The 20,540-nt window shown below is 26.5% G+C and overlaps 1 protein-coding gene across 4 annotated transcripts in view; it reads right to left on the reverse strand.

Moving 5' to 3' along the window:
- Positions 1-20,540, reverse strand: part of LOC114131970 (calcium/calmodulin-dependent protein kinase type 1) — a 327,907-nt gene that overhangs the window by 209,405 nt on the left and 97,962 nt on the right. The window lies entirely within an intron of this gene.

Consider the following 20,540-nt stretch of genomic DNA (forward strand, 5'->3'; position numbering starts at 1 on the left):
AAGTCTAACAAGAACACTGAAGAATAACAATCACGTATATGGATTTGATACTAAAGTCTATATAAGGAAAGTATTAACTTTTACATTGTTCGTGACGTAAAATATATTTTTAAGTAAACTTTGGAAAGCATTTAATTAGCAACGCGTGCAGGACAAAAAAATATATAGCTAAAATGTATATTTATTATTTTAATTGAACTTTTTATAAATATATATTGCAATAATATACGGAGTGATCCATTTAACAACATGAGATACTAATTATTTTAAGAAATATTAACATTTTTGAAAACAATTTTTATTTTTTATTGCTATATTTTTTTAATTTTTTACTCTGTAGAACAATAACATAGGTAAATTAGATTTTTTACAAAAATATATAGCTTTTAAGTATTATTATAAATTTTCTAAAAATATTAAAAATTTAGATGAACTATAATGTAATTAGCTGGTTCAAAACTATACACTTCGATTAATTTAAACTTTAAATAATTATAATCAATAAACTACTACTCCGAAATTTGAATTGTAAAGATTGAAACACTCAGAATAATATTCTGCTTAGAACTATGAAATTAAATATAAATATGTTGTCATTAAAAAATGATAACGATAAAAATAATTTGTTTTTTCCTGTACTTTTCTAAATGGTAAGAGCAAAAACTGAATACTTCAGTAGTGAATGTATAGCAATTATCAACATTATTATTGACACGAAAACCATTTTGAAAATATAATAAAATAGGTTTTATTGTATAGTCAATATACAATATGTATTGATAATATAAATTACATGTGTTTATAATAATATGTCATATTTAATGTGAAAACTCATAATATTAATTACATTGTCCTTGATTGCGGAAAAAAAAATCATCAATCGATTATTTTTTTTTTTTCCATTTCTAGAAACAAATGATTCGTATCAATCATCACGTCATGTTTTGTATTGATTTGTATTGATATGGTCTAAGCATTTTAAATTAATAAATATTGAGTATTATTATTATTAATTGTTAGTAAAAATAAGAACAACTTTAATTGGAATATGGAATAATAAGAATAATCTGCAGTTGAATTTTACAATACATATAATAACGTTGTATCGTATCGTCTAATTAAGTTATTTAAATTTTAAACTACGTATACCTATTATTATTATATCGTGGAGAAAAATAAGTTATCAAAGCTGTCTAATCAAAAAAAAAAAAATTTTAACTGAAAATTTAACTTGCTTATAATAATTAATCAAAGTAATTTATATAATAGCTGATGCATAATAAATATTAATTTTCTAGTTAGAACTAATTTAAGTTTTTCGGGTGTTTACTTAAAATCAATATTTTCATAATAATAAGTGTATTATTTTCAGTATTGAACCATACATAGTATTTATATGGGTTTGATATTTTGAATTATTTCATATAAACCATCATACGAAACTAAATAGAACGAGTATAAACAATTTAAGAAATCACTTTTAATATTTCACGTCTTATCACTAATAGCGTTTGACAGGCGTGTGACGACAAGTGGGTCAACTCATGTATAGTATACATTGTATACTTATATAATAAATAAGATAATGTTTTATCCATGTTTCTGCATGATCACCAAAGCCCCATTATAAAAGTCCTTTGAAAACCTTTACACCCTCGTCTACTAAATCACCAAAATCCTCTTGTCACCAAACTATCACTTGCCGCTATCCCAATTCACTATCTCTAAGGCGTATAAAATGCAATTGTAGCCGCTACTTATTAGTTGAATACAAGTCACCGGTCAGGTTTTCCCACCACATTTTACTTACACTAATTTTGTTAATCTAATACAGATATAATGTAATAAATATAACAGTAATATATATAATAATTTAAATATTGTAAATAATCCACCTCTGCCAATACCTGTGCCTACGTGTAACAAGTAATAACCATCTAAAGTTTTAAATAAATATTATGTACAATAACTCGACAGTTGATTATATTTTTACTTTATGTATTATATGTTATTACATAATATAACAATGTGTTAATGTTTAAAAGCACTATGTAACAGATAAATTTTGGATTTTGAATAATTATTTATTTTGGTTATAACTACATATTCTCTGCAGTGTTAAGTGTATACTAAATACACTTACTGCCAAATTGTCAGTTAATCACTCCCTGTACAAATTATTTTAATAGGTGCAGTTTTGTTCAACGTTCGTTAATGAAAAAAAAAACTACATAATAATAATACGACGAAGCCGTGACCTCGTGGAGTGAAAAAAAGATAAATAAAGTATGTATTTAATTACACTAAAATATAATAGTTTCGTACAAAATATATTCATTGGTACTAAAATATATATAGTTAACTGTTATAGGTGTGAAATACCATAAGCGTATTTTCACTATATAATAATGAGTGCCCGGGATAATATTGTATTGAAATTTGAAAGATATTCATTATGTCAGTATTTATTAAGTTTTTAAAAATATTCTGTTTTTACTTTTATATCGTTTAACATTTTTAATTTCTTACCAAAAGTATTAATAGTTTTTGAAAAAATGATTATTCTTTGATGAAATATCAACTAGTAACTATATATTATATATTTATATACATGGTATTATGGTAATTTTTTTTTATTATTTTGGCGTTTAATGCCGATATGAACTAAATTCCTAATAATGAATGTGTGTATATATCTACAATAGTATAATATAGAAAACATAGTTTTGGGAAAATATAATATTTTTCAATCAGAAAATGTAGTATTTTTTTTATTATAGTAACATAAAAAATGCAGGTTTAATATAATTATCTTTATATAGATATAATATCATTAATAACAAAGTACCTATTATATTGTCGTTTGTAGGTTTGAACCAAACATTGCAACATACATCGTACATTAGGTATCCAATGTATTAAGTACATGTGCTTGGGATAGTAAACTGCAAAAACTACCTCCTAAATATGATCAGAGCTAGATTAGCTATAGTCCTATTTGCAATATGTCTTAAACCCCTAGAAGTTTAGCTTTAAAGGAAAACATGCCCATTATAAATATGTAAATTATAAATCTTCGAGTAAATCTAGTTGTATTAAATCATAATCAATTAATATGTTTGAATATGATTTAATACAACTAGATTTACTCGAAGATTTATAATTTACATATTTATAATATTGATGACTTAATTAAAAAACATCTTTAAAAGTTGAAAATGAGTGAAAATTGAAAATTCTAAAGTAATATAGCATTGTATTGACTTCCGTTTACTTAACATTTAATAATTTATTAGTAAAACATATATTTGGACAATTTGAATTTATTAATTATATTATATTATTTTATAATTTTCAAATTATATTTAACGAATTGAATTAGAATGAGACAGTCGATGAAAAATGTCATTACTAAATTGAAATTTATTTGTTGAACACTGAATTGAGTATAAGACGTGAAACTTATTTTTCAATTTTTTAAGTTTACTGCTACATCATTACATCGTATAAAAAAAAATACCATAGTAATATAAAAAAAAACGTTTAGTTACTATTATATTTCAATTATGCAATTATGTTTTATCGACTTTTTATGGTTCTAAGTAAATTTAAGTAAAATGTTTACATATTTGACGAATGGGAATGCACCAATATAATGTTTAAATATACGAGTATAATATGAGTGGTGTCAAAGAAGTACCTTGCAAATCATATCTAGAGCAATACGTTGTCTTAATCCGGACCTTTACGTACCTAGTTTGATTTATTTACTCTCTTTAAAACAAACTCAAATATTTAACATACAAACAAATAAAATTTTATAATATTATACATCGTATATTTCTATCCAATTCGTATTTGAAATCCTTCTCAATGGACTCATCTTAAAGTTTATTGAACGGAAGTCAATACAATGCTATATTACTTTAGAATTTTCAATTTTCACTCATTTTCAACTTTTAAAGATGTTTTTTAATTAAGTCATCAAAATATTATCAAAAAGGTTTAATAAAACAAAACTAACGCAATATTAAAATTTCTCAGTGAAAAATATATAGTTAATACCCAATATTCATATGCATTACCAGCTTCGAATGTTTTAAGAGCATAATATAAACGTAGGGAGTGTTTCGACATCAAGATAATTAAAACTTGTTTAAGGAGCAAATAATATACTTGAAGTTTTTTATACTGATTATAATACTCAAAGATAATAACTTAGACGAACTGTTAATGAACTCATGAAATTCATTAGTGAAATTTTCAACAAAAAAAAAAAAAATTAAAAAAAAATAATAATAATAATTTAAAGCTTTTTACTTAATTTTTGCTCATTTAATCGGTTATTATTGTTTTACCGACTCTACCCATATCCAGTACACGTAATGTAATATATTCAAAAAATTAATTCATGTGGTAAAAAGTGATATTTATCCTTAGATCGTATATTATAGGTAATATTGTGATCACTATACAAGTCATTATGCGATTTTATAACAAATCGCTAATAATAACAGTAATAACTACAGCGTTAAGAAATAAAAAAAACCATCAGTTACACAGCAGTTACTACACACAATAGTGAAGATAAAACCTACTGTTATTTTTTTCAGTGGACAAGAGACTAACGTATAAATGATAAACATAAAAAGAGGTATTGAATGTTTTTTTCCTCTACTGTACAAAGAAAAAAAACCACATAATTATAATATTATTAGGATCTATACTGTAGGTATGTTATAATGATAGGCAATAACTAATAATATTATCTATTACGTCGTTTTAGCCTAGTCAACTGTGTAGTGCGCATCTATAATTTATTATTAATTATTACATTGCATAATGCATATGATAAAATATCATCAAAAAAATAATGTAATCATAGTTATATTGATTCTACTGAACCATGTTTGTATAGTAATTGTAATGCAAATGCGAATAAAATTACTGTAATGTTACGGACCGTAGGGATCCGTAGAACAAGATAATAGCGCATAATAATAATCACTAATTTGTACATAACGATAACGATAATATTGTTTATCCCGTGCGCATATAAACATTCTAAACATTAACTCACCACGACTACAACAACAAAAATAAAAATAACAAACTGACTGGAAACTTAAAAGAGATTTTTATCAACTATTTAGGTTATATACCTATTATTTTAGGTGTATGTGAAGTATATTTATCAAAATTGTGTTTGTCAACCGTAACTTAAACCTCCTTCATTAACGCACACTATTATTAAAAGCACATTGTATGAAAATACGTTGGTTAATTGTCAAAATAATACGTTTGCTTCAAAAATAAGCGGCTGGGAAATATATTTATAAAAATATAAAAATTGTCGATGTTTTTGCCCACAATAGAACATCTGTTATCGACAATAAAACTGCAGATTAAACGATTTTGCGGGCAGGGCAATTTTATTTAAATCTAACCTATTTGTTTCTTATCTCATTTGTGCCTGTTCAAATCTTATTTTGTCACATATTATCCATCTGTTTCCGAACCAACGATAGTACATCAACAGCAACCGATCGACCAAAAAAATCTATCTTGACTTATATTATTACAATTTAATATAAATATTAATAATTAACTAACATATTCGGGGGGAATTTTTAAGATACTAAACCGTTGTTATTGAGTTCTATTATCGATACATTTAACAGGTTATTATTATTATTATTTTTTTTTTTTGCTTTACGATTTATATGTTAATATAAGCGTTCTGTTTCACGTGCTACCGATTACCATAATTTATGTGCATAGTATTATAAAATAAGGAATCTATCTTCGTCGAATCACGCGAAACCGAAAGTATGATAATATTGTGGTCATTCAACATAAATTAATACTTATAATTTTAGTACTACAATTAGTTTTAATTTTGTTGAGTTGTATTATACAACTTGTATAATACATTATATTATTTCCATATAGAAACAATTTGAGTTTTTTTTTTTTTTTTTAACATAACTTGGTTAAAGAAAATATAAATAATTATAATAAGTGCTATATTACGACGTCGGCGGCAATAATAATAATAATTAATAATACTTCCTAATTCGTAGGTTATTCATCAGACAAAAATGAAATAACGACACGGTTTTAAGTTTAAAAAACCATAGATCGCGTTATTATGAAATCGTCATATTGCCAAAACGTGTACGTTTCCCGAAAAGGTCGTCAGAATTCGTAAAATTATGAAGAGAAAATCGCGATCAAACTTATATAAATAATTATATTATGAACTTGGTGGACTCTATGAAATCACTTTATAAGTATAAGTATAAGTATGAAAATAAAAACAAACTAACGCTATACAACGTGGCTAACAAGCAAACTCGTGAAATACAAATATTCACTAATGTATTACTATATGCGTTAATAGGTACACTATGTAGGTACCTATTATTCTAATACATTTTACAAGTTTCCCGGTACACGGGCGTCATAATAAATGTGTCCGATAACGTGTACAGCAAATTTCAAAATCCCCGCAGCGTACCTAAGGCCAAAATACGGGTGTTGTTATGATTGTATACTGGTGAGTCGTTTCTTGTGTATTATATTTTATTATACATGCCGGTCGAACGAGTATTCACACACGAAGTATAATAGTATTATAATAGCAAATTATAGTGATTAATATTTGAAATGGTGGGCGATACCAAACGTTTTGATCTTGACACCTAGCTACTAAATAAATTATTTAAAAACATGCTAATTTATTGACTTCCGATTCACTGACGAAAAATATTAGCTTTTTCTTCACGGTATCATATTATTATATTATAGAAATAAAGTTTACTAATCCTACACAAAAAATTTAACCTAAATTAACCTAATTTTTACCTAAATCCATCAGTACATAAATATAAAAATTACAATATTCAACATCTGGCTCGTTAAAATTTTCAATGGTGACAGTAAATTAATACGAACTGTATACAACAGTATTGATAAACTATTTACAAATTTACCGTAGGTATCGACTTTAATCAAGGCACTAGTAAATATCTTTCAATATATCTACAGCGAATTAACTAAAAGCATAAAATTATATACAAACATTTACAATTGTCTAAAAAACAAATTGTTAATTATAATATTATCAAGGAACTTCCCAATTATAAATACAAACCTATATTAACTGTGGACTCATACAAAAACCAACAAATGTCCTTATGCTGCAACAGCAATTAATGTATTAAACTACCTATTTATCCATAAGCTTTATTATATTACAATTGTGTAGGTATCCAAAATCGTATTGGCAGTACATTCAGTCGTAAAGCATTAACGCTTTTTTATACTTAGCTTGAAAGTTATATATTATTTTTTTTCTATTGCATTAAGCTATTTAAACTTTGAGACATACAATTCACAAGTTTTCAAAATTAATATATATATATATATATATATATAAATATAATCTATAAGCTCAACTGGTATCGATATTATAATATAATATGTACTAAGTATTACTGAAAATGGCAATTGTTATTGTACAAATCGCTCAATATTGTAGTTATATCTCTGCATTGTTACTTATTATATATACCTACTTAAAGTACCAGTTAAGGTTTGAGATAATAAATATCAATCGCGTACACTGTATATACATTATATATACCACACCTTTACCCGAATGTATGATATATATACCTACTGCATTGTTGATTTATAACAGACGGATAGCGGCGGTTTGGTTAGGTTCTCGTTGAAATTTTTAGCTATGGTAGGAAACGGCCATTTATCGTCGTGGTCTGCGTGTCAAGGAAGATTATCTTTTTTACCTCAGAGGTCCACCCAAAAATATGAAAAAAATTACTCAATCTTGTAAATATCACGACGAAAATTATCTTTATCTTTCACAATTTATATTTTATAGCAAGAACAAAAATATTTGTAAAATAAAACCTACCTACTAAATGCTTTTTTGATTTTTTTTTTTATAATGTATTGTAAGTATTATATTTTAATAACATTTATTGCAATTTAAAAGAAGATTTGAATTAATGATAAACGGTTTTCATTGATTTATATTTTTGAAATGTAATACAACAAAATGAAAAAACAGCTGTGACATTTTAAAGAAAATATTCTAATATTCTTTCTCACTATCGATCGAAATAAAAAAATAACTTGTTTGAAATTGCATCGATGACTGATGTTTTATAGCTGGCTTGACAAGAAAACTATACCTCTGATATAAATTTCCAAGAATATTTAAAATAACTCACCCTTTCACAAACCATATAAAAGGAGTACAAAAATCGTATAGAAGAATAACACCTATGCACATATTGGTAAGTACATACAATGTGTGATGAAAATGTTTTAAATCATAGTCATAAGTTATATTATAATTATTATGATCTGTATTATTATTATTATTATTATATTTTATCATTATGCTTTATTTATTTATTAATGACATAATACAATATAACCCTAGCACCGGAAATGACAAGAAGAAGAATATGACCTTACCAAAAATTAGTTAATAATAAGTTGACATAAATTACCTACAATATATAGTATGACATTTTATTATGTCATCAAAAACAATTTCCAGATTACATAAACTAACATATTCTAAATATTTAAAAAATTAACTTGAATTTTGTATCACGTTACCTTTATTTATTTTTAATTTTGTACTATTTTGTCTTTTTATTTTTTCAGTTATTACTTATATACTCGTATATAAGAATACATTATTACATATACTATAGGTATAATATGTGAAAATTGTGGTTAAAAAGTGATCTCGATGACTACTGGTATTGCAGTATTTTTGCGGTCGTATTATACAGTAGTGAACGATGTATGTTCGTACACCGACAATAGGGAGTCGTGTGATCTTCCATTGTTGTAACGGGCTTGCCGTATTATATACGTTGTCTATGATACGTTATACGTACATTACACGCGGTATCGGTCGCGGTTTCGAAAGACTTTGACTCACTGTTTGACGACTAAACTTTGCCGGGCAACCTTAAAATGCATACGCCAAGTTCTAAATTTGTAGTTCGCATGAATAACTTGAATATTTACTTAAAACACACGAGTCTCGAAGTACGGCACACATTTAATATCTATATCCCGGTGAGTATAATAATATATTATTAAGTATTATTGTGTAATTAGTGTGTACACGGGAAGAGTGTCATATTTGATTGGAGTGATCGGATGATATCATGAAATTATATTAAAAGGTGTAAAAGAATTTTCGTGTTATACGTTTTTAATCAATCAAATTTATATTATCTTAATTAAAAGATTTAGGTGAATACTATGTAACTTGATTATGATTGTCTCAATTTTCTGCGTGTTTGCCAAAAAAGTTTGAAAATCAGAGAACAATAACCAAGTTACACTAGATATTTGGAAGAAATTCCACACTGTAAATGGTAAACAAACGACTTCTAATGTAGCTATTATCAAACCGAATTAAGCTCGTGGCATGCAAACCATACAACTGCGGGGTCGTGCCAATAAATCTAACATCGGCCATTCAATTTTGTAAAAGTATTATCCTTCCTAGCGTTGTTACAACATAACGGTTTGACAGAAATAAAATGAACAACCAAAATTTGAATCCAGGGCAAAATTAAAAAGAAACGTGCGGAAGATCTAGAACTGCACATCAACAACGCAACTGCAAATAACTTCTCTACACGTCACAAAATATTAGACGCCTTAAACCACACGGTTTAAGTAACTTATACTAAGAATAGGGGCTATCACATTAAATATGTGTCATAAAACATGTTCTTATATTTGCAATATTTGCATACAGTCATATTATATGCAATAAATATGTTAATATTGTATGGTATAATACTTATTTTTTATATTAAATTCAAACTATTTAAACTAAATACTAATTTTATCATATTCTATACATCCATTTATAAAACCTCTGATAATTTAAAAAGTAATGTCGTATAGTAGTAAAAAAATATGTTGTACTAGTTGCTTCAATTGTTGTGGGTGTTATATACTCGAAATAAACAAAAATCACATTTAGTTAATATTATTATTTTTTTTTTTATCCTCGTTAGTATCATTCTTCGAAATCAGACTGTTCTCTATATTATTATATAACTCTATAATAACTTACAACACAATATTATTTGTGGTGAGTACTATATTATTAATATATTATAATAGTTTTAGTCGTTATCGTATATTATATCGTGTCACGTTTACACGCCATAGAGTAAAGAATATACACACACAGATACACAGACGTAGAATAGCATAATACGCCCACGTAAATACATATAATAATATATTATGAAAAAATAGAATGCACGGACATTATTCATTTAAACGAACTTTTTAGGGAAGCACACCACAGTAACATTGATGGATCGGTACTTGGTCCCACTCGAGAATTAAACTTTTCGTGAGACCACGGTGGCGGCCCGGGCGATTAAATAAATATACCGAGAATCTAGTAGTCTTACAATATAATATTAATGTAAAATGCCATACTGTTAGATGGTCTTCGTCGTCCACAATGGTGACTTTACATATGTCTTTACATATGTATAGGTCAGTGTATGTCGTAAAATATTTAAAGTAATAAAAATGTAAAATTGGTATTCGAAAACATTTTTCAAGTATTGAATACGTTTTTAAGTAGATGTATAATATTAATCAACAGGCATTTAGTGTACTATTTTGCTTTATTAAATACCTACCTCCAAACACTTTTTTCTAACTTAAAACGTAAAATTGTATTTAAAATGTTAATCGAAATTTATTACTATTTACTTATTTTTTGTTTTATTTGTATTGTTTTAAAATAACTGTTAAACGATTCCTATGGCACTTACTTACGTTATAATACGTATTTATCTATTAATATAAAATTAGTTTTACTTATTTTTACTTCATTTTAATACACAAACGATAAGAGGTATACAGAAAAAAATATTAAGTAAAAATTAACTTAATTAAATAATAGCTATTTTTTCACTTGATTAGTTCTTGATTTTGGCGTGAAACGCAAACAGAAATCTATCTTCATAACAATGAATTTAATTTTTTAACTTTTGACTTGTATTAAAAAAGATTGTGTGTATCATCTACTACCACTTCCGTGTACGCGAAGTACCATATATATATATATATATAAGTCTATGTATGGTTAATGAGAAATGCAATTTCCTATTAAATAGACCTTCGGACCATTAACGATAATTTAAAGATATTATTTTTTCATTTAACCTGTTGATGTACATTTATATTTATGTTACCTAAGCGGTGATGAAATTTAAATTTAAATTCCAAATCAAATGTAAAATTAATAAGTACCGTATGCGCATTCTTTCCAAAATCGGTATTTGACGTTTATTTTTTCCCAGAAGCTTCAAATTTTACGTCACATATTTTGTATATAATTTGTTGTTAACATATGTTCATAAGACATCATATACAATATACAATCATCAGTGCTGTACTTGTATACAGATTACAGGTAACGAAATGGACTTCCACCTCAAGTGGTCTGATGTCTGGCATAGGTTTATGCTAACTTTTTTATGCTTGACTGTTAAGTTAGGAAATCGTTATAGTTTTTAATGAGGTAAATAATCATCTTGTATTCTTATATATTATATGAAATTAGAAATATAAAGCGAATGTGGGTTCCTATTTTGTACATTACCATGTGGCAGTTGGTTAAGTAAAAAATAAGTTGACAGATAAATTCTCGCGAGGAGATAAAAACGTAATACGTTAATATACGTAAACATATATTCGTTAAACGTAATGGGACATAAGACAAAAATATAAATGAATAAACGTAAAATGATATAATATGCAAATTTCTGTCTCATGGCAAATTATCATATATTACTGTTAAACACTGAACGAATTCAATTGTTCTTCTACAGAAATTGGAGCTCGTCTGATACTGCGACGTATGGATCAAATATGTCTTCTCCTTTCGACTTGAGTATAATTTATACGAATAATATAAATTAAATTACTAACGAACGCTATTAAAACCCTTATTACATTTAATATTTGTAGAGGTTCTAGAATTTATATCTTAAATGTATATTAGTCGTAATCATACATAATATTTTTGAATATATTGCCCAAAACTGGCTTTTCACCTAAATATGATTAAGTTACTTCCCCTTTTCATCAAAATGTTTACTATAAATATTTTTAAAAACATTTTCTCAAAATTAACTTATAAATTACAGAAAACAACACGAGGCTTCTATTATATCCCCTAAAAAGTTATAGTGATGATGTACATTAAAATATTTTTAAATATTAATTAAAACTTCGAAATTTGTAAATCAAAATATTATATAGATAATATTGCCACAATCCACAATACGTTGGTCACATTAGTATCGTATTATTCATTGTTATTCACTATAAAATAATATCAAACATCACTGATTTTAAAACAGTACTTCCCGAAATATGTCAAACGCTAAATAGCGAATGAAAAGAATACAATCATTATAAATCAAAAAGAGGAAACTACTTTATCATACCTGGGTAAAAAATAAAAATAATTTTTGGTTGAGAAGAGTAACGCCCACGTTGTTGCGTGAGCGTGGGTGTTGGTTAGGCGTATTTGAATTATAATAAAACAACGATAATAATATGACGTGTCGATAGCAGCTTAGGTACCTACTTGCAGATTACATAATGTCGAGTTCAATATTTTTTTTTCAAGTGTCTCGAAAACTGCAGGAATATTGAAAAAATAATAACCAGCATTATCGTAGATAGACGATAGGAACCATCTGCGTTGTTCAATTTCCAATATATATATTGTAGCATAAAGAAACCGTATGAAAAGATTTTTTAGCTATTTTATTACGCAATAAAATACACATGCGCAATAAAATTTTCGCACTACTTGGTAAAAAAAAAATAATGTAATGCTCACTGTGAAAGGGTCTATGTATATGCGATTATATACGAATGGAACCTTTTTCAAGGAGAATATAACGTCATTTTAGAACATTTATCGTTGGATATCTAAGAATGTATAGGTATATGTATATTAGGATGCACGAGATTTGAAGCATCTCTTTAACATGCCGATTTCAAGTAGCTAATTTTTATTTAAAAAAAAATCACACCTTTTTATGAGGAAAAATAATAACAACTTACATACACATACTTTTTTATAAGTCTCTATGTAGATAATTTACTAAAAAAAATATATATTTTATACGAAATTAGCGAGGTACATAGTGGCCAATTCATTCAATGTATTTAACACAAGACTTTATTATTTTATCAATATTTAAAAAAAAAAATTGGTACATAATTTTGAATCATTAAAAAATAATATATATTACTTTTCATCACTCTACCTACATATATATTTAATAATATCAGTGTTATGTTAAATGGTTCACCCCGTTTTCCCATACTAATTTAGTGTTCAGAACGTATAAATTATTCTGTAATACGATTTGATTGAATGAAGTCGTATACGAGACGTTGTGATTTTGATTGTGTATAGTATAGGTATATCTATAGCCATAAAAAAAAAAAACAAATGGGCACGCGGTGATATTAAGTGCGGAAACTTTTCGCTTCTATATCGGAATGCCACGATAGTCAATATATATAATATGTATATATAAACCACTTTAAAAAAAGTTCCATTTTTAACACTACGGTAATGTGATTGAAACAGGTACTATATATAAGACAGTCTTTCGCGTGTACTATTTTATAGGTAAATATAACGCATTTCACAACTTCATTGGAACTTTTTACAAACTCTACGATATAAAAGCGTTTAATATGTTAGGTGTTGCCTATATCGATAACGTATTTACGGAAACTCTATTGGTTTTGTGATTTAAAACAACTAACGTATATTATAATATATAGGTATACACCAATCGGAACGAGAATTACCCGGAAATTTCCTCAGCGATGTATTAAGTGATTTCATACAAATGTATTTTCGAAGTCCGGAAACGCGTATTTGCAGACGAATACCGCGTATTTGCACACGCCATTATATTATATTATACATTATGTTATATTTTAAGTATACTCCAACATGCATACAGTGAGTGATAAGTTCATACAATAATTCTTCGCGATTTTCGTCAACATAACATTTTTATTTTTTATTTTTTTTTTTACGAAAGTCGCACACAGTACATAAATTAGACCAACATGTTTTCATATTATATAGACATATGTTTATGAATAATATTATATAGATATTTATATATTCGCTACGCATCATGTATATAATATGAATAAGGTTTTTATTTAAATAAAGGACGTACTAGAAACAACCCTTTTTGTTAGGTTAACGGTCAACATTTACTAATTTAAGGAAACGCCTTCGTCCGTCGAGCGAACAAAAAAAAAATGTATATAAAAAGGAAAAACTAGGTAACTAATTCAAAGCGTTAATCCGACTTTTACATTTGGTTAATTGGATTTGAGGGTTTTCGCATTGGAAGGCAAAAAAAAATATTTATATAAATCTATACACAACACTCCCTGCGGACATGCGAATGGTACCTTATAAAAGTTAAAACACGTAGGTATGTTATTGTTCGGTTTCGTTTTATAAAACTGTTTATAAATTCAGCGATTGAAACATATATAATTATATAATTAGCCGTGAGGTACCTTATCTCCGTTAGTTTTGACACGAACCGTTTTTTGTTTGGTTTACATACAAAAATAAAAAAATAAATAAAATCGTGTTTCATGATTTTACGTAATATTTCAAACACTAATAATTATGGAAGGTATATGCGTACCGTTTCCCATACATATTCTTTACGCAAAATTTGGTACACTATGTCTCGAACTTTCGTATGTATTGGCGGTTTGTATTATATAATATTATTATTGTTACAATTTTATAATAGAGCAGATTTTATTATCGATCAGATCTACACCTATCTACAAACATATTTATCGGGTCTTGGTATAATACCTATACTTAAAAGAACGTCACACCGATGAAAATACCGTACAAAAAGTTTATGAAGAATAAAAGAACTATTGGAAAAATTAACGTAATCGTAGGCAAGATTTTTACCATAAAACGAAAGTCGCCCCCTGGGTAACGATGCTCGGTGAATCACCCCATAAACACTATATACGGAGTGGCCTTTTTAATCGTCGTATTACGCTGTATCTGTGTGATTTGTCGTGCACGTTATTGTAATACTTTACACTAGTACACGACACAAGTCTGCATTGCATTTGCCACATGTTTTATCCAATTGCCAATCTACTTATCACGAGTGTATATGAGGTGTATAATAAAAGTATATAACAAATACTTTGTGTCTAAAACGTGTTTACGCATATATAATATGGCGTTTATTCGTATATTATTATACTTCGGACAAGTGCTAGTACAGTTAGTGCTCCGATCCGCATCTCAACGTTCTTAGTAATTGGGGAAAGTCTTACGTGATATGTGATACGGGTGACATTTAATAAGTCTCTGATATCGTACGACATTTTTGGACTCTAGTTTTTAAATTCACATTTAATTTTTTTTTATAAAATCAATGTAGAATTCTAATAATTTTCTCCACTCTCCAGTAGGTTGGTTCAGAATTCAGAACCGTTACGAACAATTTTTAATTTTTTTTTTACCTATAATATATATTTTTATTTATATTTAAGTTGATAATGATTTTGAGAATTACGCAAAATAATTGAACTAAACAATGTGAAATAATATATTTTAAGAGCATAATGTTTAATTAATATATGTAAAAAAACATAGATGATAAAATCAGCATACGTAAGTATAATGCGATTACTATTATACTCATATCTTTAATTTTCCTTCAGATGATGATGAAGTATCACATTTAGAGCGCACAATTTGCACATTAGTTAAATAAAATATATTATGTTTATTAAAAATATTTAATTCTGAAATTATTTTTATAAGTTTTTACGTTATTATTAAGATTTTTTTATAATTTTGCATCCCTTTCCGTTTTTTTAATTTAAAATAGGTATCTTTAAATTTATTTTAGAATGTGTAATATATATATTATATACGCTAATCATAATATAAAATCAACATTTTTTTTAAAAAAATCAGAGTTTGAATAATTTTCATGTGATGTACAACTGTATACATATACCTACAAGTTTTTTGATAATCGTAAATTATTAATATTTCGTTACACTTTTTTAGCAAGCTATTTTTTCATACTACGCGAGGGTATGAACTCTGATAAGTATTTTCATAGTCAATATTTAATGCGAAAAATTTATTTTTCATGATTGTTAACACATTTTTTCTAATTTTTAGTACACTTTTTTTTTTGATTTTTATTAATATTCCTTAATTTGGTGAAAACAAAACTTCATATACAAAAAATAAAATGTTCTACCAATCTCCAGTACCACCTAAACCCGTTTGTTTGCACCACGAATTGTCAAGTGGTTTGAAATTCCTCTGTATATTTATACTAAGATAATATATTACTATGATGTGGCTTAAATGATAAATGAACATTTCGTTTCGACTGTATACAAAAAATAATAATAATAATAAAATATATTATATATATACGGGTAGCCCTGGGGACAGTTCAACGGGACAACAACGGTTTGTGACATATTTTTAACGGAATACTGACGATGGCGGCAGATACAATAATATAATAATATTATACATATATATATTATTACATTTTTGATACGTTGTTATTTGTCCGTTTTATTATGTTTTCGCTAGGTAACGTTATTCTTATCGAATTTAACTTAACAGTTTCCTCCAATCGTCTACTGGAACGTAACGGTCATTTTATTATTATTATTATATTATACAGCAAAAAAGTTCATAAGCACACATACGATACCGATGTACGTATATATATGTGCAATTTACCTATAATAGTATATAGAATATACCTACGATAGGTATAGGTACTAAATGTGCGGTTATTGCGGTCACTGTTATAGAATGGTATGATATGCGTTTGACTATGTTTTTGGAATCGCAGATAATCTAAAAATCAGAAAAATCGGTCCCCCGTAACGGTTTACAGTTACAACAGCTATCATAAAACTAGAAAAATTCTTCAATAATTCATATCCAAAAGCGTATATTTATTTTTATTATGAACTTAATAAACCACAAATAAATGGTTACGTATTTGATTTTTTTTCCATATTTCAATAAAAATAAGTAAGTAAATATTTTGGTATGCAATAAAAGTAACCTAATTATTATTAAATAGGTACAAAAATACAGCTATGAGTAATTTTGTAATTTTATTTAATCTTGCTTTAACATAACAATAAAAAAAAATGTTCAGAATTGTATGATTATCATATTGGTTTTACTAGTGAACAAAAAATTGTTCTAGGGTAATAATTAGGAATAGTTAGTAGTAAATATTTAAATTTTAAAAATCATATTTGACTAAAAACACAGAATTGGTATGTTCAAAATACTATTCTTGGTGAATTTGCGAATTCAAAAATCAATTTACTAAGGATTTTGTCCAGCCTTGGATATAATTGAGCGACGAATCTCGAACGTACAAATAATACGCTATCTGTTTTTGCACACATACGATAACTTCGTAGGTATTCTGCGGTATGAACACAAGTAAAAAAAAAAAAAATGTAAATTGGAAATTCAAAATGGAGAAACGATACAATTATTACACCATATATTTATTTTTCGGATTGTTTTCGTAAATAGAATTTGAAAAAAACCTTATAAACAAAGTATTTTCTTTATGTGTGTTTATAATTTTATATTATATTATATTACAAAACATTTTTAATATATATGGTAAAAAGTCGACCATGGAAAGACACACTCTGCGCACGTGTATGTTACTTCTTGATGGTTTCTATGCGCATGATTTATGAGTCAAAAATTATATGTATAATATTCAAGTGTACACAATAGGTACATTTATACATATATACACGTTTATGTAGTTTATGTTTATAGATGTAGTGTCAAAAACTAGTGGTAATGTTCGGTAGGTGATGACCGAACGGGGTGACGCCCTACCAAAGTAGTATAATAATAATCTCCCATATGATCGATCGTAGGTTTTGACTCAAAGCTCAACGTATATTACAGTTCACGTACTATATTAAAGTTTTATTTTTTATAACCATGCTAAAATATCCTAGACCAAATATTATAATATTATTTTATACATAAATGGTAATTTTACGATTCGTGATAATATTATATAAGTTGAGCTTTGAGTCTCTAATTTTTCGTTCATCCGTCGTTATTATTTTTAAGATAATTTTAATGTATTATTGTTTGTTTTCTCTTTATCTGACCTACATACAACATAGACAAAACATATTCACTCTATTTTTTTTTATGTATCTCAACTATCTTAATGAAAAATTACTCATTAGAAAAATTATGGAAAATAAATTTTTTTTAATATTTAATGATCATTATGTAATACATCAAACAATGATTTATTTTATTTTTATGTACCTGTAATCTATACAGATAGGTAATAGAAAAAATATACTTAGTTAATGAAGTTAATCAATAATATACGAGAAAGTACTATAAAGAAATTTAAACACTGTAAATTCAAATAGGTTTGACCTCTATTCAATAAATTACTTCAATTTTTTTAGAGTACTTTGTGTCCGTTATAGTATGTTTTCAAAAAAACTATAATAAAATTACCGTATTGTTAGAAGTTTCTCGAGGCTCATAATCTAATATTTAAATGAAAGGAAAAATAAACATGAACTTCTTGCCATTTTTCTCAGCTGGTGGCCTAGAGTAATATATATATAGCTGGCGTAGCTATACAGAGAAATATGGTCCGAAGCAAAATATTTTTTTTCATTTCTAAAATAATAGAAATTATATTCTCTTTGTCACTAAAACAGTACTGAGAGTTACCAAAAAATGTTTAAATCCCGAGGCAACTGCGGAAGTTACGCCACTGTTCTCAGCTCAAATAAAATCTATACAATCGCAGTGATAATATTATCATTATAAAACATATTATACTTGTTTATTTCGTTAAAAATGGTTTTAATCAAAGACTATTACACAGAAACGTTAAAACAATAACAACAATAAAAATAATCGATCCAAGACTCTATTTCTATGTGAGTTTGTGTAATATTATTTTTATCAAATCACGAAGAACAAAACGATGACGTTTTCATATAATTGTACATATTATATACAACAAATACGATGACAGAATCTTAAAAATTAGGTCGATCACAAAAATATAAAATAAAAAATAAGCAACGTTATTTTATATAATATAGATATGTTATAATTTAACTTTAAGTTTGATCAGTTGACTTATTCGTAGTAGACTAATCAGTTGTTAAACGAACCGACATAATAAATATAGAATAATATAATGATATTTTTTTTTTAATGAAAATCACATACTATAGCTAGTTTTGGATTATGATATCAATAATTAATAATAATAATTACTACTAAAATTAAAGATTTAAAATATTTCACCAATGTCATATAACTTTACCATAATATGAATAATTTACAAGCTTTTTTTTGTTAGAAAAAAAAAACGAACACGTGCGAAAACATGCAAACTACATGAACATTGAACAACACTAATCATTCATATATAATTATGAATTTAAGAGTACTAACTTGGCTATATTATTTAGTTGCGCATATTTCTGTTAAAATACCACAATATTGATTATTTGTACTTGAATTTTAATATTATCGTAAAAAGCTAATAATAGAATATATAAGTCGTTGAATTGAACAGAAGATTACATCTCTATATCTCACCAGACATGGTATAACTACTATAAGACGGATTGATTTGTAAAACTTGGTGACATTATTATATCAGTAGGTATGTAACAATTTATTAATATTATAATTTAATTTTTTTATTTTATAAATAACAAATGTTTTATCGAAAAAAAATAGTGCCGGATTATATCGAATTTTGAACAACTTCGTGAAACATTCAAATAGTTATAGTATACTTCAAAGCAGTAATATTTTTTTATGTTTATTTGAGTTTAAATTATTAGCTGCTTAATTTCAATAAGAATTTAGAAGTCAAACCTTGTTCGAAAACATTATTAATTTTAATTCTTTTTTTTTTATTAGAACTTTTAACATGAATCTTGAACCCGGATATCACGAAGTACGTCCAACAATACAATATATATATATACCGCTAAATATCGATAAATCCATGTTTAAGTCATTCAAGATATGTTTAACTGGATAATAATAAATATTAATATAATGGTAAAGGTCGGAACTTTTTTCATGATGGTATACGTTTACGGATCTTGTTGTAGACATTGTTCCGAACTCTGTTTCATGAAATAGATGGTTTTTGTTGCTCAAAATACGATAAAAACTTTTAGAAGAACTACTAAGTGAATAGTCTTGTTGACACATGACTGTGCTTTAATCATACGAGTGTTCGACATTCGTCAAAATATAAAATTATTAACCACCTATTTTTTAATGTTTCTGCAATATGCAAACAAAA

The sequence above is a fragment of the Aphis gossypii genome, chromosome X (genome assembly GCF_020184175.1).
Source record: "Aphis gossypii isolate Hap1 chromosome X, ASM2018417v2, whole genome shotgun sequence".
NCBI classification, from domain to species: Eukaryota; Metazoa; Arthropoda; class Insecta; order Hemiptera; family Aphididae; genus Aphis; species Aphis gossypii.